The sequence below is a fragment of the Leptinotarsa decemlineata genome, unplaced genomic scaffold, assembly GCF_025532065.1.
Source record: "Leptinotarsa decemlineata unplaced genomic scaffold, Ldec_3_MD MMD2_tig00026330_RagTag_RagTag, whole genome shotgun sequence".
Classification (NCBI taxonomy): domain Eukaryota; kingdom Metazoa; phylum Arthropoda; class Insecta; order Coleoptera; family Chrysomelidae; genus Leptinotarsa; species Leptinotarsa decemlineata.
In genome coordinates this window covers 6,127,223-6,149,621 of record NW_027412690.1, presented here as the reverse complement: position 1 = coordinate 6,149,621, position 22,399 = coordinate 6,127,223, and the positions used below count along the sequence as shown (strand labels likewise).

At 37.7% G+C, this 22,399-nt stretch overlaps 1 protein-coding gene across 5 annotated transcripts in view; it reads left to right on the top strand.

Moving 5' to 3' along the window:
* The window catches only part of LOC111517492 (uncharacterized), a 297,412-nt gene that overhangs the window by 213,894 nt on the left and 61,119 nt on the right, over nt 1–22,399 (top strand). Inside the window, exon 1 of one of the 5 annotated variants that reach the window (XM_023173669.2) lies at nt 18,555–18,643. The exons of the other annotated variants lie outside the window; for them this stretch is intronic. The gene's annotated coding sequence lies outside the window, so the exon portion shown is untranslated. Of the gene's footprint in view, nt 1–18,554; nt 18,644–22,399 lie in introns of those variants that run through there. 5 annotated transcript variants of the gene reach the window in all.

Genomic DNA, 22,399 nt, shown 5'->3' with positions numbered 1-22,399 from the left:
CATCGTACAATAGGTATGGCACCCATCAATGTTGATTCAACAACAAAATTGAAATTCAAGGGTATCAATGGAATTGGAGGAAGACAAAGTAAACCCAAATTCCAATTGAATGATATTGTACGTATAAGTAAATACAAAAATATTTTTGAAAAGTCTTACACTGCGAATTTTACCACGGAGCTATTCAAGATTGTTAAAATTAATAAAACCATCCCAACGACTTATAATCTTGAAGATATGAATGAACAGCCGATTAGAGGATGTTTTTACGAAGAAGAGTTATTACGAACCGAGAATCCTGACGTATATCTGATTGAGAAGGTGTTGAAGAGAAGAAAAAATAAAGTATATGTAAAGTGGTTAGGTCTTCCTAGCGAACAAAATTCTTGGATTGATGAATCAAATATGGTTTAAATGTATCTAATAGTGACTTTTATGAATAAAGTAATATTAAAGTTCATTATTGTTTTCATTTCAATTATAAGTATGTGAATTGAAAAATATTGCAGCGGTAAACATTGCCCCAGCCATTCGCAATGTTCTGTGTATACCAAACCAAATTAATTGTATACTCCATTCCCGCTTATATTTTTCAACTCACGATATTGAAAACACATTATCATTCCCAAAACTAATCGCCGTCACTTTGAAATGCAGTATCCAACTCCTTTTGCCAATTATCTCTCACTGATAATGCCGTCTCATAAAGCTTAGTCGACTGCTCAAGCTCAGCCTGAGCTTGCATTCTCGAACGTTGATGGAATTGCTTATCTTTACCTATTTTTGAACGGAGTTCATCAGCATCTTTAGACATTCTAGCCAATTCAACCTTCGCTAATGCAATCTTGGCATCTAATGCTTCAAGAGTTTCATTATTAGCATTAATAGCTCGCTCACTCTTTTCAAGTTCAGCAATAGTCATCTGTGCCTTTACAAGACGGTATTTTGCTTTCCTTTTCATTTCCCCAAACCGATGGAGGGGACTGAAAGAAGATAGCGGTTCAGCTTTCAAATCACTCTTCATTTCTTTAGGAGTACCTTTTGGCTTCCTCTTCGATCTGTCACTTTTCGTTGCGGGTTTTTTCTGTCGCACAACACTTTTGGATTCTTTCTTTTCTTTAAAGTCAGTGACAATCGATGAAGATGCCTTAGTAACCTTCCTCTTGATTGTTCTAGATTTCTTATCAACACCAAGAGGAAGGGTAGATGAAGAGTGTTTGAGTGATGATAATTGCGAAACGATCGGATTTTCAATAATAATTTGCTCATTTGGTTCTGGCACATCTGCAAAGTTAACGAAGTCGTTAATATCAAAATCATTTATCGAATCTTGACTGGATAAATGTAATACTGGAATATTTTCAAAATCAGTCTGATCGATATCAATAAGTGGTGAACCATCTTCAGCAATCAATAGCGGCATAGAGCTCATGATTATTAAGGTCTGAGGAATGATATGTGATAGCAATAGAATGTGGATAGGAAAGGTGATGATGTTACTGAGACCTCACCATTTATAGAAGAAAATAAACTAGCGCATGCGCTCTTTCATCAACTGGCACATGCGCTCTCTCACTAAACTATTCACGCATGTAACAATCTTTGTCATTTAAGAGGAAAACTTTGTGTTGCATGCATGTATTTTTAAATGTTAGAAAATAATACAAATAAATTCAAAATATATATATATTTATTAATAATAGAGGACAATAACGATAATAAAAAATATAAAATGAAAAATGTTAATATGTCTCTGTGGATGTGGAACGTTCTTTGACTCTATTCCTCAATAGTTGTTGCTCGTGCGTCAAACACCAACATTGAAAAAAATGGATTCTCCTATTGGGGTAGAGTTGACCAACCTTCTCACACAGATCCCAAGTACTTCTACATGCATTGCATACATGATTCCAACAATTCATGGAATATGTATCACAACGCAAACAACGTTGCAGTGGAGTTGGAACGGCAGCACAGGTACCGCAAATATTTCTACAGATACCTATATTGTTAAATATTATAGGTTCGGAACACTTCAGACACTGTAACTGTTGTTGACGATAATCCGATTTTGTTCGCTTCGGTGGATGAGAAGGAGGCGATAGTTGAATCCGCAACACGCAATCACTACACATACCAGTACATGGATTGATTGAATCCTTAGGTCTACTTATTTGACAAAAGTAGCACACAATAGCCCCTGCAATCATCATTGGGTAGACACACACTTTTGGTTTTTCATTCCACTCTTTTGGAAACGGCATTTTACTAATTCGATTAGAAATATTAAGAGATGACTTACAGAAACTCTGAATGCTCTCTCCTACACCTACGATCTCTATTTATACAAATCAACATCATGTGAAAGTATAGTGGGATAACTTCTCCTACTATTCCACTCTAAACGAGTCAAGTGGGAGTCGCATCACCTCCTATATAAGTCGACTTGCAAACCTAGAGTTCATTCATTCACTCTCTACAACTGTGAGCAAACAACAACAAGATGAATTCTGCAAAAATAAATGCTGCATTAAATAGAATATCTGCTGTTGATGAAAACAATTGGATAGACGAATCAGATGATGAGGATGTCAATGTTCCGCTAGAGGAAGTGATAGTTGAAGCAGAAGATGTTGGAGTCGATGAAGATGAGATAGACGAAGTTGAAAACGAGGCCAACCAAAGCGACGAAGATGATGACGTGATGGAGTTTGAGAGGGTCATGGATGAAGAAGGAGATGATGAAGGGATAGAAGCTGACACAACTGAAGGCGATGGTGCTTTGAGGATCGGTATGCGAACGCTCAATGTCAGTGAGACACTGGAAGATCCCTTGGATTTGTATTGTGCAATGGATGCATACGTATTGATCAGCACAATAGATGGAGAGAACAAAAAACTATGTTGGTGCTGCTTTCGGTTTTATTCGCATAGAAACAATAATGGAGGGTGGTATGCCCATGTCAACACCCACAACACTGTCTCAATTATGGAAATGGGACAGAATTGGTGTGAAGCTTGCGAGAGGCCACTAACAAACTTCACCCGAGTATCTACATGTATTATATGTAATAATGTCCAACCTGTGGCACAATAACCGTGGACCTACTGGTCAAAAAAAAACAACAGCCCTTTTCAGGGCTACATTATTCACACAAACAGTAGTTAGTTGTATTAGTATTCATAGATTATATGACAAATGAATACTTTGACTAATAAAAGTCTAAGTAATTTGTTAGTCTTTGAATATCTATACATTATATGACAAATAAATTACTACTTTGACTGAAAAGTCGATATTTGGAATTTGATAGTCATTGAATATCTATGCATATGATGAGTACTACTTTAAATGAAAGTTGAAGTTGGCATTTTGTCAATCATTGTATGCATATAATGATGAATACTTTTACATACATACATTTTGTTTGAGACTATAATGTTAACAATGGTATGAACCTGTTTCTGTTTGAAAGTATAATGATAGCTCTGAAAAGAGCTATTTTTTTTTATTGTTTCAGTCTTCAATTGTAGCCCTGAAAAGGGCTGTTTTTTTTATTAATCCATGCAATGGTATGGACTAACGCTCCTCATCATCATCAGAAACAATGATGATTGTATCATCATCTGTATCTGATGATATACTGATGATGTCATCCTCATAATCATCTGAATCAGACGATATACTAATGGAATCATCATTAGCATAATTATCTAGCTCGTTATCCTCTAGATCGTCTAACTCATTGACATCCATCTCTAACTCTGCCTCTACTTCCTCTTGCATACCTTCTTCCATACGTGCCGGGAAATCATCAGGTAGATCATAGATACGTTGCAGCATTTGTGCAAAATTTGTACTGAAATGATCGAACGTTGAATCTATTCCATGTACCTGGATGGGGCCTGTACTCGTCATAGAACACTCTGGTACACTCATCGGTTCGGTGGTGGAATCAGCACTCGACATTGTGGAAGAATGATATAGAACTGGGATTGATGCTTTATTTATATTGGAAAAAAAAGGAGGGGGTGAAGTGTAAATGTAGAACAATTCAGTGTTTGAAATTCGAAAGCAATAAGAATGACAATTTTCTTGAAATTCTAAGTGATTATTATTATGAGAAACTCTGAGTGATTATTATAAAAAAAACTAATAAGGGAGAGGGAAAAAGACACTGCCCCAACCTCGCAGTGCCTCGTGTACACCAACCAAAAAGTGTGTACTCCGTGGAAGGAAAGGAAAGGAATAGAAAGGATGGGAGAAATGAGGAAACGATTACATATCATCGTCTGAATTCAGGACTTCATCAATCAGGATAGGGGATGGTGGAGGACTATCATCGGACTCATTGTCAGCGTCACCGTCATCATCGTCATCGCTGTCGTCGTCGTCTGTGTTTCCGGACTGTGTATCCCATTCGTAATCATTCCGCCAATCATAGGGATCTGGATAATCCCCATCAGACAGGTCCGCTTGATCGGTTCCAGTAACGTGAAGCACTTGTATCCGATCATCATAAATTATGTCATCATAATCCATCGAGTGAGGTGCCGTCGTGGAGGTAACGAAACCTTCATGGATAGAAGCCCAGTAAGGATGTTGATGCGCTGGGTCACTGTACGGCTCAGTAGTTGAATCAGGTTCCATGTTGAAGGTGGCTGATCAACTGAATATTCCAACAGATAATTCCTACTTTTATTCTTTTGAAAGGGAGTGGGGGAGGAGTGGGGAGGAGAGGGGATTAAGTGGGAATGAATTTCAAAAATGACATGAGCTATATTCCATGAAAGAGAAAATTGAAAATACTATATGAATTATATGAAATATACTTATTGATTTCATTATGAAACATATTTTCTTCCCAAGAGATTATTTACAATAGATTAGAGAACACAAAAATTGATGTGAGGTATTTGCATAGAAGAACTTGTAATTGAAATAAAAAAAGGAAATAATAATGAGACGAAGTGAAGAAAAATGCTCCAACCATCGCATTGTTCAATGTGTACCAAACCAAAACAATGTACACCCTTAATTTCACTTCTTTTTTTTTATTTTATTTTTATTTCCTAAAATTACAAACATAAACTTAAAACTATCTTAATTAAATATTCCTAACTAACCTAAAACTAATCTTACTACACTTACACTTAATCTATGGGAAAGTTTTTATAAAAGTCACTAACTTTTTATAAGTCTCTATCGAAGAGGTATCTGCTTCACACTTTTTCTCCAGAGATGCATACTTCCGATCTAGTTCGGCTATTACTTTTTCTGCTTCCCTCCGTCGGTTAACAATTTCAGCCATTTCGCGCTTCCTTTTAACCAACGCGGCCTCACTAGCTCGAGAAGCATGTTCTGCTTCCTTACATCTCTGTAGAAAACTGTCCAACATTTCACTAACCTCTCCGATAGGCTGTCGCACTTGTGGCACTAACACTTCAGGATTCGTCACCGGTGTTGCCAGCATCGGCGAAAGCGGCACCACCGACGGAGTGAATACGATGGGAGCCTCCTCCGATGGGGACAATACAACTGGTGGCTCCTCCAGAGAAGGCGCCCTAGGTTGTTCCACTACTGCTGCGGGTGGTGTGGAGGGCCTTAAGCTGTTTGGAGCGGTCGACCAACTACCTGCATAAGGATTAGTCCTATTGCAAGTAGCTCGGTACTTAGAAATAGGACCAACCTTCGCTGCAGGTCGTTGGCAAACCTTCTTTACAGGCCTGACTTCCTCCTCCTCCTCGAATAAGTCAGGGCTGGTGGATCTGCACCTAACTCGCGAAGTGGATGCCTTCTCCTGCTCTGTCATAGGCATGATGGATGCCACAGCGTTATTTAATTCCTGAGTGTTGGATGCCATTCTAAAAATGTAAAATAATACAAAGTTAGTAGATGTAAAAAATTAAAGTACATTGTTAACTTACTCAAACTTAGCTCCTCGTCGTATAGTACACTGCTTCTGGTTGAGTATGGCTGGACTGCTCTGGATGACTGGAGTTGTCGTACTGAATGTAGAAGAACGTGCTCCTCGGGGTATCAACATCATTGGGAGTGGAGGGAATGAGGTGGGGGCGTGCATGCGCAATGGTTGGAATATGGTGGGGCGAGAAGTGGTAGGAAGTGGGCGGGGTGAGCAATGGTGGGAAGAAAGCGGGCCGCGCTCCGCGCGGCTTACGCCCCAATTCGCTACGCTCGCGCCGGCGCGCTTCGCGCGCCGGCGCGAGCGTAATGGGGCCACCGCGCCGGCGCGCTTCGCGCGCCGGCGCGGTGGCCCCCCACCCACCACCCCGGGGGAGGAGGGGGGGGTGGGGGGTGGGGGGCGGCGGGGCCGCGCTACGCGCGGCCCCGCCGCCCCCCACCCCCACCCGCGCGCTTCGCGCGCCGTGAAACCTAACCTAACCTAACACCTATGACCCTAACCTACTGTATGTATTAATCTAATCTAACCTAACGCGGGAGTAAATTCACCATGTTGGTTCAATTAATACGTCATCTGTTGGTTTTGGTTTTGGTTCTATTATTCTAACATTTGGATCAATGTCCAGTCCTGGATATCCCAGTCCACCTGATGGCCTGACTTTATGGCTTTTCTCCAAAACTTCAACTCTCTCTTCTAGTACATCATACTTTTTCATTGTAGTCCCTGTTATGTTTGACATAGCATCAAATTTTTTATTTGTAGACGCTGTTATGTCAGACATTTTTATGTCCACATCATTTGTAAGTTTGTCAAATTTACGAGTGAAAGTTATCCGAGCCTCTGCAATTTTATCGTCAAATGCTTGACGGGCATCGCGAGCAATATTACCTATTGTGGATTGTATTGCAGCTTGTAGGGCTAGAAGTATAACCTCCTTTGTTCCGTTAATTTCCCCCTCAAGATATGATACAGTTACACAATCACTCTTGTCAATTGGTTCGCTTATATTTTTCAATATTTTTCTTTGCATGTCATAATGACCATCTTTTGTTAATTTAAAACCAATCCCGGGAGGACCTCGAATGACATTACCACCCAATTTTCTTTTTCTACCAAACTTATCGATTGTTTTAGACATTGTGCACTCTACGATGATTCTTTTCAAACTGATATTTCTTTCATTTACATTATGCTATATACTTTACAGTAATTGGTTAGGAAAATAGAAATGAAACAAATAATATTTTTATCATTTTTTATTCATCTAAGTAACTTGGTAAAAGTGATACATAAACAATACATAATACAATAATCACAAATAATCACAAATAAGAATGTTCCGGTTTGAAGGAATAAGCAATAATACTTCGAATTATAATTCAATTATTCATCTCTACAGTCAACAAATTGATTAGTTGGTCTAAGGCGCTCTCTTGAGAAAAAGAATGAACGATTTCAGACACCCAACGAATGTTATCATTAGGATCATTTCGATAAAATTCTATATCGCTATGACCCCATGGAAGAGTTCGAGTGGTATTCGGAATGATGAATCTCTTGTCGTCATGATACGATAAAGCGACTTTATTTTTCAATTCAGTGTAAATATCATGCAATACGCTTCTGAACGAGTTCATCTTCCTGAATATCATACCTCCCTCTTCAATGATTTTTTCATAGTCTTCACATGTCAATTCATTCTTTATAACAGATCGTTTCACACCTTTGGCCTTCTTCAGTTCACCATCAACAGATTTCACGTAATACGCTTTAGCACCTGTACCGTAAAAGCTGATTATTGGATCATTTGGGAATTCATCTTTGAAATTACCCAGAACTGACTTTGTCACTGGAATATTGAATTGGTTTCCTATTTTATAATTAGATGTATCGAACTTATTTATATTATTTTTGATAAATTCATAGAAATTGTCTGTATTTACTTTGAGAATAAGGGAGTCGGTATCAGTGTAGAGTAAGGACGCATCTTCTCCAAACTCTTGTTTGATACATCCATAGAAAAAATCATACATAACTGTTTTAGATAATTCTAGAATGGAAAATCCTAAATATAGTGGTTTATCATAATGAACTTTTACTCTAGCCAATTGAATGGCAACAAAATTTTCTGTAAAAATAGAGCATTTTTTAAAATTTGGTCGAGATATGAGACAACTAGCACCTATAGTTCTTTTTATATTTTCCCAATGTGTAATGAGTCTAACATCAATTCTATTGTCTACGTTTTCCATTGTTTTTCCATAGACTGCATTATTCATTAGTTTATAGAAATCTTTTTCAGATTTGTTATTAGACCTATTACGCATTTCAGTATTCAAATCTATATAAGGCTTCATCCAACATGATTGCTTAAACCTCAATACTCTATGTGTGTTCATCACTATCAAACCATGATTGACAGCTTGCTCTAAGTTTCTATAGTGAACAATATATTTTCTTTTGTCGTTTAAATTTGGAATTAATTTGGGAACTTTCGATTTTGCATATGGAGGTATCAAACGTTCAACTAAGAATGGTAAATCGGAATGTTTATCATGAAGTTCTTGGGGATAATGTATATCCACTTCCAATACATATCCATAAGGACTATCGATATCCACATTCATTATATCAAGATTGAGAATTTCATGAGGTGCTAACCATGAAAATTCACCTGTTGGTAATGGTTGCGACATGCTGTGACCATATAGATTTGTTGCATCCAAATATGAAATGAATGAAGATGGTTCATTTGGATTATAATCCGGTAAAAATGTATTGTTTGCTTTATGTTTCCTTTCACTACATTGACTTATTCCACCACGAATACCTTTTTGAAAGAAGTGAACCATATCAATATCAGTTAGTAATTCCAATTCAATATTAGTATATTTCAACATGGCATCCCACGATAATCCGGGTGCAGTGAAGTATTGTGCCGGATCCAATTTATATTTATCAACAGATATATTTCTAAAGTTTTCAAAAATGTCACATAATAGTAACACATCTGACTTTAAATATAAATCAGAGTATTCACCCAAATCCTGACATTCGAATAAATTCCAAACAAGTTGAGCTCTCCCATAATCATTATCTGATATATGTTCACAATTGAGTTTATCATAATATTGATTTTTGGTTGGAAGTCTTGGATGATTCAGTTTTTCGATGTCATCAACAAAACTATAGGGAAATACACCTTTCTTTCTCATCAAATTGAAATTTTCAATTTGTGGGAAATGTTTGCGCATCTCGATACACTGATCAGATGTTAAATTTGCACCTAAATTCTCCAAAGAACTAGGCATGAATCTGAAACTATCAATGAATCTCATTTTCAAATAATTCTTCTTCACCCTACCATCTTTATCCGTATAGGAGTGTGTAAAGAGATGTTTTGTGAAAGATATATATTTTTCATTAGTTTGTGGGATGACATCCACTTTATCTTTGTTTTTATACAATTCCTTTATGAATAAATGACAATCATATCCACTGAGATTGTGAAAAATTATAGGAATGAAATTTGGCAATTTAAAATTCAAATTACAAGATGAATGAGCAGCAGGGGACCTTTTTTTTCCTGTGAGGTGACAATGATCCCTCACTTTGACTTCGCCATCATTAAATTGTTTGGAACAAATGCCACAATTTGTGGCAGAAGCAAACTGTTCCTCTTCCTCAGGAGTTTGTACATCCATAGGAATAGGAAACCTGAGATGATTTTCATAAATATTTTTCAAATCATCTTCGATTTTGCTAACGAATTTTTGGGCTGCATCCACACCCCTATACGAAACAAATTTTGATAAATCATCATTGTATGAACATTTAATCAAATAAGCAAATGAATAAGGCTCATGTTTGAATGTCTTGATCGAATACGAGTATTCAGGATTTGGTTTAGTGGTTTGAATCGGCTTCAGTACTGATTCAAAATCTGCATACACTACAAATGGTACCTTCATTTGTTTCTCAAAGTTTTCAAAAGTTAGTATATTTTCAGGTACCGTTTTACCATATTTATTGACTTTGAAATTGGTTGATGGTGTTGTAGTACTCAAGTGATTACAATCATTTATCTTATGACGTAATAGTAATTGTTCATTAGAAAAATATAATAAACAGCCATCACAAAAATATTTCTTATGTTCATGAGCCGATAATTGGCTTGAAACTAATCTTGAAAGATCTTTGATCCAACAATAATGATTATTACCGAAATCATCTGTGATAAGTAACAAATTGACATGTCTTCTAAGTCTTCTCTGAGAGTAACGTAATGGTCCAATTATTTCATACATTATTTTACCCTTCTCGAATTTACTTTCTAAACCGTACACATTAACTGAAATATCATTCTTGTCTTCAAATTTCACAATATCTTTCAACTTTACCGGAAAATTCATACCTGTCACATCTATGACTGTACTGAAATGTGGATACGATGAAACTTCTGATGTTCTATCGATTGCAGGATGTAGTGCTGAAGTGATAGCCCATGCAAAACAATGCTGATCTTCATTACGGACATTAACCACGGCCTTCCTACGCTCAATACATTCAGGCAGCTTCACATATGAACATCCACTGAGCGGGCTGTATTTATTAATGTTCAACTCCAGAAACATGATTTTTTCACAAGTCCAACCTTAAATACAGAACAATATTACTAATCCATCCAATTAAAACTTGGTAGAAATGTTTACCTGAATCACGTTCCTGGAATTCTGTAGTTTGAGCGATAATCCCATTTCGAAATCCATCAAATAAGGAATTCAAATCAGTAGATTGATCAACTGTTCTATTCTGTGAATTAAATGATTTGGTTTCCTTCAGGTCTTGTGTTTGTAGAATATAACTCCCAAATACTTCCATATTCACTTTGATGATTTTGTGAACCCTGATGGCCGATTCCAATAATTCTATAACTTTCTGCCTGATTTCATTAAAGAATAACATGTAATCGGTGGAAACAATGGAACTCTGCACCCTGTATGTCGCAATCCGACGTTTGAAGGCGCTCTTTATAATTTGAACACCATCACTGAATTGAACACATGTATTATTCTTATGTTGTAGAGTTCTATTGTGAGAATTCACTTGAGTCAATGGAATCATCACATTACAACAATTACATGTGTACATAGGTGCTGCAGCGTCATCTAATCTCACTCGTTTCACTGATGGCCCTCCTTGGCAACTCTGGAGCTGATGACGACGAAGGTTGTCACTACGGGTAAAAGATTTACCACATTCACAAGAATACATTTTCTATGATATGTTCTCACTAACTCACTCGATGGAAACTGACATAACCAACACTCGCCCGCTTCTTAAATACCATAATCCACGTCGCCTGCGCATCACCGTAGAGAGTGAGGGTAGGTAAGGACACATCGATGCATCCGCTAGTGATGCCTGACGTCACAGCCAAGCCCATCTCCCAATTTGATGCGAGTTGCCGGCACGAGCAAGCAGTGATCGTTGCGCTCTCGGAGAGGGCAGACGTTTGCACAGTCCTCGCCCGCCTGCGTGTCACCATCAATAGCGAGGGTAGGGTGATGCGTTACGTCACATCATTCACTGCTTCGAGAGCGATAGCCGAACAAGCAATTGTCGTTGCGCTCTCGGAGAAGACAGACGTTAGCACAGTCCTCGCCCGCCTGCGTGTCACCATTGATGGCGAGTCTGGGGCGTTACGTCACATCCTTCACTACATCGAGGGAGGTGAGAGCAGACCGATGAATACGCATTACTCTGCCACACGTCGTGGAGTGAACATGTCGCTCTCTAGCCGTTGAACGGTTATTGCTGTGACGTCACTCCACTACTAACTTGGTGCCCTCACACCGATGGAGCATTCATTACTTGGAGGATCTTCGAAGTATGCAGACGTATGTTTGTACATAGACAAACAAGCACATGATGAAACCCTGTACCGTGCATTCTCTAACACACACACACATACACACACAAAATCTCATATGAAAAAAAAAATCTGAACGATCCATGCACCTGACACTTCAAGGTCACAACGCCTTGACTTCACTGCACAACAAAAAAAAAGCAAATAACACGTCATATTGGTGGGGGGAGGATTAGAACCGGGAAAAAATTTCTGAACGATCCATACACCACACCCTTCAAGGTCACATCACCTTGACTTCACCAAACAACAACCAATAAAAAAGCAATTAATACGTCATAGTGGTGGGGGGAGGCTTAGAACCGGCTCAAATCTCCTACTCAATTGCATTACTTGTTGCCTGCAGCAGAGGTTGCGCAGTAAGCGCTTGCCTCCATAGGTCCAGCCTCAATTGACCCATTCCTACTTCGAAGTTTACACCAGCCGTGCGCAATCATATCATGGCCATCAAGGCAACCTCCTTAACGTGCAGATCAAGAGGGGTCAGGCTCGTGATTAATTCCATTGCCGCGGTTGGTGTTGTTCTCATGGCTCCTGTGATGTTTAAACAAGCCATTCGTTGTATTTGGTATAATTTTTGGATGGTCGTTGCTTGTAGAACTTTCGGTCCCCATGCAATGGCTCCATACGTTAACATAGGTCTTATTATTGCAGTGTAGATGACCATACGGGGTGAAAGACCCCATGCGCGTCCCACTGTCCTGCTCTTTTTGCTCTACTCTGTAGATGACAGTTCCATTTTAGCTTCCTGTCGAGGATAGTACCAAGGTATTTTACCTCTTCAGAGAAGTTTATTAGTTTGCTTTTGAAGATTTCGGGAGGTTTTAAGCCCGTTAAACTTCTTTTACTGGTGAAAAAGACAGTCTTCTGGGATTGATCGACAGTGAGTGTTCCTTACACCATGTTTCTATTAATTTGAGCCCATCCTGCGTTCTATTACACAGTGTGTTTACAAATTTGCCGGTCTGCAAGATAACTATGTCATCTGCAATTGTATAGAATCCATTTTTGTTAAGGTGGACATCTCCTCATGACCAGTCCTTTCACTGTGATGTCTTCTTCATTAATACTTATTACTCTACTAGAGAGTGTCCATTCTTCTACTACCAGGGGTACATTCCTGGAGTGTAGTTGCTGGGTAATTGTTGGAAAGGTTGTTTTATCAAACGCTCCCTCGATATCTATGAATATACCCAGGGTGAATTCTTTGTTGTCCATTGATCTCTCGATTCTGCCAACCACATGGTGAAGGGCTGAATCAGTAGACGTTCCCGGCGTATATGCATGCTGATTTGGATGAAGTGGATTGTGAACAAGTACTTCGTCTCTTATGTACCGCTCACATAACCTCTCCATGGTTTTTAAGAAAAACAATGTGAGACTAATTGGTCAGAATGCTTTTGGTAGGGTGTAGTCCATCCTACCTGGTTTGGGTATAAATACTACTCTTCTCTCCACTTACTGAAAATATACCTCAGAGCTAGAGAGGCTCTGAATATTCCAACCAGGTGCGGCATAAGAGTGTCCAGTCCCCGCTGAAGTAAGTAGGGCTGGTTTTATACCATCAGGTCCTGGTGACTTGAAAGGGGAAAAACCCGATATAGCCCATCTTATTTTGTTTTCATCAATTACTGTACTAGCATATTGCCAGATTAGATAGGTTAGTATACAGACTCTAGTAAAAGAGTAGCGGTAGATTCAAACTGTAATGAATTTAATTAAATATAATAAATGAATATAATTAAATAAACGATTGAAGTTATATCTCATTCTAATCAATAGTAATTAACTATGAAAAATTTACTATTCATTTCATGTTTAGAGCATACCCATGAATATTTATTTATTTTTTGCACTGTTAAATCCACTCTCTTCGAAGCATGTATCCATTTCTTACATATAACCTAATTAATATGAGTTTTTATAAATGGTATAAAAAACACGTTTTCTTCCTGATATCGATTATCCTACGTAAAATTGGCAAAACAGCAATGCTTTGTTGGCATTATACTAGCACAAGATAATTTTTCATGTCAGATTCATACTTTCAAATTATAAATTAATATTACGTAAATAACACTGTTTTACATGTGAATAGTTTGTTTGTCCCCACTACTAGTGCTGCCTCTCGTGACACGTTCACTGTACTATTCTCAGGAAAAAGGCTCATTGCAAAAGCCGCTTCTCAAAAGCTTGGAGCACTGTTCCGAAACAAAACTATACACACCTCAGCAACTTTTGATGCTTCAAAAACGTAGATCAGACTTTCTTTGGAGTATCGTTCTCATGTATGGAACTCCGTTCCTAAGCATACCCTGAAGCTGCTTATTGATTTTATTATCCAAACTTTCTGAGAAATTAAATTTCGTATACGAAGTAATACAATATTCCGACGATCGTTTTTGTAGAGAGTCATGTATAAAATCTTCTCCTTTTTATCTTGCCTAATAACGTGGATTAAACAACACAAAACAAGAATTAAGACAATATATCAACTCACATTCGATCAAATTGAAAAAATGCCGTTAAAGTCTGTTACAAAAAGAAATTTGCCGGAGTCTATTGAAATAAACTCATATATATTCACAGTGAGCTCATAAACATATCAATGAAGTATTATTAACCTAAACACAGTTTTAGTTAATGGACTGGACTTCTACAAATCTTGTTCCATTACAAAACGCGAACAAAAATATTTATAGTTTTGTTTTCGATTTCCGCGTCGAAAATTGAAAAAAAACGCTTAATTTTCAGTATTTATCGAAGCTTTTTACAGGATCGGTTAAATGTTACACATTTGTGTTATGGATTGGAGAACTTTGATCAGATAAAAAAGTTGGTATTTGGTGTTTGGTGCTAGATCGGGGAGCTCTGAATATTATTAAGTGTTTTTTTTGTAAAAATCCACATATGAGTCTTTAGGATGTTTCCAGATTTGGCTTTCTCCATCATTTCCAAGTGAGTTTTTCGATTTTGTTTTGTTACTTATGCCACTACATTCGCATTCAAATCAAATCTTCAATCTTCAAGAAGACTATCTTATATACCGACGACACAACATTTTATCCGAGAGTGAGACAAGGAGAGGAAACCACCGTTATCCAGGACATAACTGAGTCAGCTAATGATTGGTTCAATGCAAATAAATTACAAATCGATAAAGCGAAAACAGCTTCTATGATACTCTTAAAGCAAGGAAATGATGCTCAGTCGTTAAAGTTTTTAGGAATTCACTTGGACAGCAACTTGTCGTGGAAAACTCACACAGACAATCTTTCGAGTAGGTTATCTAAGGCCATTTATGCTATTAGACAATTTAAAATTAATTTAGGTAGGGAAGCGGCTATCATGACATACCATTCACTATTTCATAATGTTATGACATATGGATTATTAAATTGGGGACCCTCTATCTACTTACAACCTATTTTTTTACTCCAGAAAATAATATTTCAAATCTGTTTTTCCGTTAACCATCCGCCCGAACACACCAACTGTGGGGAAATGAATTTGCTTATCTGTGATTGATCTCGACGGTGCTGAGTAATGTATCTGGTCATTGCCTACGCCTACGAAGTTAAAGTTCATTAGCTGACAAAAAACATTCATGTAATTGACGCTTTTTTCAGTAGTTACAGATATTATGTATTATGTTGTTTCAAAAGTTTTTTCCTCTTTTATTTACACAACACAATTCGAATAATTCCGTCAGCATAAAAATTGGGTGCTCGGGATTCGATGAAGTCGACGAAGGCCTTTTTTGTCAGGTCCTGAATGGCGGAATGCTGTGAAGGTTTGTCCCGGTTAGATTAGATTGTCGGGGAGATGGCCCATGGCCTGATTCACTGCGACCTTTTAATATCTATTGTGATGCTCCTTGGTTGTCAGAGCTCATTGTCTAGCTTGATCTCTTTGATGAGACTATATAGCCTTGACACCGACCCCTTCATATAGCTGGCAGCCTCTGGTTTCTCTTTCCCGCCGCATCTTGCGTGTCTCGGCCTCGCTATCGCTTCGCATTCACAGAGCACAAGCAGTGCGATTTCTTTCTCTTCTTGACAGAACCTGCATTGGGTTCCTTCTGTCAGACCCATGTTGGTCAAATGTTTCCTGAGTCGGCTATGACCCGTTAGTAGACCTACCACTACCCTTACTATCTCACTGTTGTGGTTTAGCAGGTCTTCCGTCAATCTGGGTAATGATTTCTTCATGAACTCTTATTCCACCAATCTATCGATTCGGCTTGCATCCATGAGTTTATGGATGTCTTTATACATGCTTTCGCTAGCCCGCAGAAGGGTTCTGGGCCGATCATAGCCTTGGATGCGCCTTTACGGGCTAGAACATCAGCTTCCTCATTGCCCTAGTGACCCTATTTTGGATACTTAGCTCCTTGAGTGAGCTTAGACAGCTTCCCACCAGTCTTGAGAAGACTTGAAATGAGCTGAGCGCCTTAATTGCCGTCTGGCTGTCGGAGAAAATGGCATTGGTTTTATTTGGGACCTTCCGCCTGTTTATTTTCCCTACACAGTGTTCGATGGCCACTACTTCTGCCTGGAACACAGTTGCATTATGTCCGAGGCTGGGTGCGAATCTCGTCTTTACTCTGCCTCCCATTCCATCTTGGGTCTTTGAGCCATCTGTATACCAAATTTCCTCCGCTTTTACCGGTGGAGCATTTTGTCAATCCTCTCTATTTAATATGATGATTTTGAAATTTTTTCGAAAGTTGTACTACGGAACTGTGTTATCAACGGGCATTCCTAGTATTGGATCTACCTTCAGTTCATTGTACAGTTTCATGTATTTGCACCGAGTGACTGGCTGACTGGGGTTTACCCCTGTATTAGCCTATGTGTCACCAGTCGAGGTTTACATGTAGCTGTGCTACGGTGAAAGTCCGAGTAGGACCTCAAATGCTGCAGTTGGGGTCATTCTCATGGCTCCCGGGACACTTAGGCACGCCAGCCTTTGTATGCCGCCTAATAGTCTAGCCATACCCGATTGCTTTGTTCTTGTCAACCAAGTCTCTACATCGTATGTTATCATGGGTCTCACTACCCTTGTATATAACCAGAGTGTCATATTTGGGTTCAGCCCCCAGTTTTTCCTGCACATTCTTCTGTAGATTCCCAGGGTTACCCTGGCCTACTTATGTGAAAACGACCCAAAATGCAGTACTTGAGGTCCTATTCGGTTGCAGAAAGTTATAGTTATTTACATCCGCTGCTGACCATCATACAGTAACCACTGTGGGTTTCCACCTTCGGGAAGTCCCTGGGTGTCTCATCGGTGTCCAAGCACTGTCGTAAATATCTCCTGTTGTCAGGGCTCATCTTCGAGGCTAAAATCTCAGAAACATCATTCCATCTGGATTCCAGGACATCATCGGCGGATGCACATCTTCACCGGCAGCAGGAGTTTCCATATCTTAATGAGGATCTAGAAGTAATTTCAAATTGGGGTGGAAATAACCAGCTTCAATTCTATGCCACAAAAACCCAGGCATCGATTTTCTCCAAACATCCAGATATAATAATGTCAGGTCAGACAATTCCACTTTCTGCTTCGATAAGTTTGTTGGGGGTTAAAATAGACACCAATATGTCTTTGCACAATCATGTCGCTGGAATTGCAAAAGCCGCATCTCAAAAGCTTTAAACACTGTTCCGAACCAGAAAACTGTACACATCTCAACAACTTTTAATGCTTTATAAAGCTCAGATCAGACCTTCTTTGGAGTATTGTTCTCATGTATAGAGCTTAGCTCCTAAGCATACCCTGAAGCTGCTGGATTCCATCCAGAAAAGAGCCATCCGCCTGATTGAAGACGCGAACATCACTTGCAACCTCGATAGTCTGAAACATCGAAGAAAGGTTGGAGATTTGTCTCTCTTCTATAGATACTTTCACAAGAAATGTTCAAGTGACTTGGCAAATTTGATTCCATCAAGAACGGTACATATCAGAAATACGCGACGGACTGTGGTTGCTCATTGTTTTGAAGTTCAACTCAGTACACCTCGAACTTCACTGTTCAAGAACGTTTTCATTTGGGGAACTGAGTTTATGTGAAATAAACTTCCTGAGAATGTTTTTCAAATGGATTTAATCTCCAGCGATTCACATCCAATGTGAATCACTACTTTCGCACAGGCTCCGCTCTTAGAGTTCCTTAAGGATTTTCTTGTAGTGCTTGTGTTTTGTCCTTGAAAAACCATCGTCGAAAAATGCATTCATCAACATTATCATTGCCAAATGCCTGGTTGATTTTTCGGACTATTTCAGCAATGCCTTGGGTCAATTTGACAAATTTGTCAACGATAACATATAGTAATAAGGCGAAGAGAGGAAATACACGGAAATGTAGAAAAAAATTAACAACATCAATGTTTAGAGTATCAAATTCTCTATTCATCAGTATATACCACGATATAGTAGAATAAATATTTATCGAGAAATGGGACTACAAAAATACATGAAATCAAAACTGACAAAACTTGAAACAACCCAATATAATTTATTTCCGTCAACTGGATGGGAAGAGTTACAACACACATACTCCGTACTCCGTACTGTTTTGCAGAAACCTGTAATATCTGAATTGACATGAGATTCACACTGATTGTTAATTTTAATCCAAGGCTCTATTTACAACTATTCATTTTTAAACACACAAATGGATTAGTTGATAATTTATTTTATTACCACTCTTTTTATTACCATATCGTTCAACTGGTTCATTCCAATCGACAAAATAGTGTTATATTTTGGAAGTTTCTTTATGGTAAGTTGATTATTAAAAATCATGTCATATCAATTTCAGTATTATCAAAACGGTGTTGAGTAATTTGAAAGTATCAGCTAATCATTAAGAATAAATTCTATCACCTTATCTCCGCTGAAATAATTTTCTGCAATGAGAGTTTTTGACGGTGAGGTGCTTGGTGAAAAATTCAAGTTCGTTCATGATATAAATAATGGCCATAAAATACATCAATAAGTTCCATGTTTTCTGAATAGTTTTTGTGATCCCAAAATTCTCAGAAATGTTGCATGAAAAAGAAAACATTGTTGTCAAGGTTATTATTCTATAAATTTCATTATCACTTTTCCTCATCAATGTAGTTTAATTTCCGTACGCCACTGCAAGAGAAAGATTAAGGCGGAACGTCTGTCATTTCTGAGAATTTAGTGCCTACTATTTTGGAATTATAACATAGTTTGGGACAGAATCAGTGAAGACTCATAGATACATTTACTTCTTCATTACCGATGTTGATTTTCAGGGCTCTACAATGGGAAAAATTGACCAAAATGAAGATTATACCTGCCACTTTATATTGCTTTGCACTTTATTTAAAATTTAACAAACTGTAAAATCTGAAACATCAAAACATGAAATTTTTCATACTATTTTAAAGTTACTTGTAAAAGTTAACAAAAACAAGACATGACCAAAGCTTACTGTAATGGCAAGAATGACATTAATAATAAAAAGGATTTCCATCTCAAATAATCCAATGAATTATTCATGCAGTATGTAACTCATTCCGGAATTTTATATATGAATGAAGAGTACCCAGCTCTAGCAAATGACTTTAAATATTACTTAGATTCAAATTAAATCCAAAGAAATGAACTTTAAACGTTCAAGCCAGTCTCGATAAACACCTACACAGTAGGTTGAATGGACTGACGCCTATCAGAAAACAACTACTCCCCTGGCTAATACAACGAAGGGCGTTGGATTATATCCGACAGGCATCAGTGCAGGAATCTTCACAGAAAATTTCTTGCATATGCAATTGGCAATACAACTGAAAGAGTCGACCTTCAATTTTGGAACGGGCACACTTGCAGACCGGTTTTGGTCTCATTAGCCACTCGTCTGTGCAAGATAGGGGCCATCATCGACCTAAAGTCAATGATATTCCATAATTAAAAATCGAAATTCTTTCAGAGTATTTCATTCCTCTTCCGAAGTTGGAGCGAGCATCACAAAATATCACTCCATCTAGTGGATGAGATACTAACCAACTGCATATCCGTAAGTTGCCCGATTCCTCTGAATAAGGAACATAAACTTTCTTATCAGTCAGTGGGCTATGCTTCAAGACTGGCACTAAACAAATCTAAAGAAATGAACTTTAAAGATGAACTTTAAACGTTTAAAGTTCATTTCTTTAGATTTGTTTTCTGCCAGTCTTCAAGCATAGCCCACTGACTAATAAGAAAATAGATTCAAATTCTTCGGATTTTTGTTGACTTGGATCATTTCAAGAAATCTTCCAGACATATTGCTTTCTGAATTAAAATTCAATTTTGTGACCTGTTTCGATGCAGAATCAGTTTTATGTGAAGTTATTCTACTCGATTATGTTCTGAAAGTTGTTCCAATATAATTTGAATCACAATTATGGCAAGTTATATTATAGAGACATTATGAAGCATCAATATTTCCTTTAAAATTTTGATATTTTTATATTTCTAATGCTGGATGCTTTGTTCACAATATTAGGAAATGAATAATATTTGATTCCCTCATATACCTGACTACCGGCAATCTTCTTCCCACTAGTATATTCTTCATTATAAGTTTTTTTCCTAAGTGAAGGATGGGCTAATGTTTCATTATATTTTTTAAGCAGAGAATTGAATTCATTTTCATTGATTTGTGATGGAATGAATAATAATAATCAATATATTATTTTCCCGAATGCGTAGATTTGATATACCAATCTGTAATTAACGAGCTAATGATTAGATTATTTTGAGAGAGAAATCTATTTATTCCACTATTAATGTCACTCTTATTACTTCCGTTAGCTTCGGACACGACATTACCAATGTCAGATGTTTCAAAACTCTGACGCCAGAGTTCTGTAAATGTTTACATAATTATAACCATCAATTTTGAAGTGTTCTAAAGTCATCTCTTTCAAATTTTTTCAAGCTCTTTCCCCTTTTTTTTATTTTAGTGTGTTGAGAAAGTCTGTATTCGGAGACAAAAACTTCACAAACTGTATAAATATATTAGGTTTGTTTTTCGAAATACCCTCCACTCCATCACTTTTATATTTTATTATTTATTTATTAATTTTGGCATTAATAGTCCACCAATGTGGAATATGTGAAAGCATCGATATGTTTACTCTCATTTGCAAAGTAATTTGGATCAGATCATCTCCACATTGAAATAACTATTATTATTTTGTAGCCTATTTTCTACGCGAGGAAGTTTATTTCAATTTATTGACAAAAAACGTATGTATTGCAGCTGTTTCTGATAATTTACTAACGATGTCAAAAATTGTCTCCGAATTGATGTTCTGAGAGATAACTGTGGTTCCCCTCTCTCGAAAGCATTTTTCAAAGTTCATTTCTATGTGCTAATATGACTGTTGATTATTGTTATCTATATACGAGGCGCGTACATATAGATTACCACATTGGTCTAATTATATTTGTTTTTCTATTTTGTAGTCTTGTCAATAATATTATAATGATGATAATAATAATGCATAGAATCTTCTTTAACAACCCCACTTCAGGCAGACAGTGACGTCATCACACCAGTCAGGTTGCCTTTCAGCTCGCCATGCAAGGCACACACACACACCACCCAGCCAACCAGAGTGCACCAACTTGTCACGTGGTGTCCTCAATCTATCACCCAGCTAGCTAGGCGGTGAGACAGCCATTCAGAGTGTACCAAATTGTCACGTGGTCGCTAGCAAACTTCTGCATCTCAGAACATCGTGGTTCACAGGCGGGAGATTTGAATTTTCTGTGGGCATAATTGCTTCAAGCAGCGACGTCAGCACACCAGCCACAGCACCAGTGCTGCCGCAACGTCAATTCAAAAAGTACCGAAATTTACAAGAAAATAGTACCCAAAATGTACTGCGCAAGACTAGGCATGGCACATGCGCATAAGTCATTTCAGACCAAATGCCAGTAATGCCAAACGTGTAATAATGTTATCCATTTAAATTCGGAAAATATATGGAGTAAAAAATTTGCTGGAAACTAAGAAATGTTCCTTAAGAGAAAGATCATAATCAGAACATTTGATAAAAAGGTGTCTTTTTCCTTCTTCAAATTGCTCTCTCACGATTGCAAATGTGTTTTGTTTTAATTAGGTTTCTGTCACAATAGAATGAACAATACTAAAGACGTTTTCAAGTAGCTAGATTCGAGAATTTATTTTTACCTGTCCATATTCCTATTTATTTTGACAAAACAATAAAACCAATTTCTCAAGGTGAGTTGTGAGGTTAGAAGTTGAAACTGCTGTTCTGCTGACTGACTGACAGATGACAGAACCACAGTTCATAGGCACAATACAGAACACAGGATTAAATAATGCAGAGTTATGATGATAGCTCGCAATTTTGACACAAGTACGGTATTTGCTGATCTGGAACTTGAAACACGGAATTGCATTGTTGCCACACATATTGTTGTTATTTTTTACTGTACTCGATGGGAGTCAACGTGAAAATGTAAAAAATTGGGATTATAGTAAATAGTACCGATT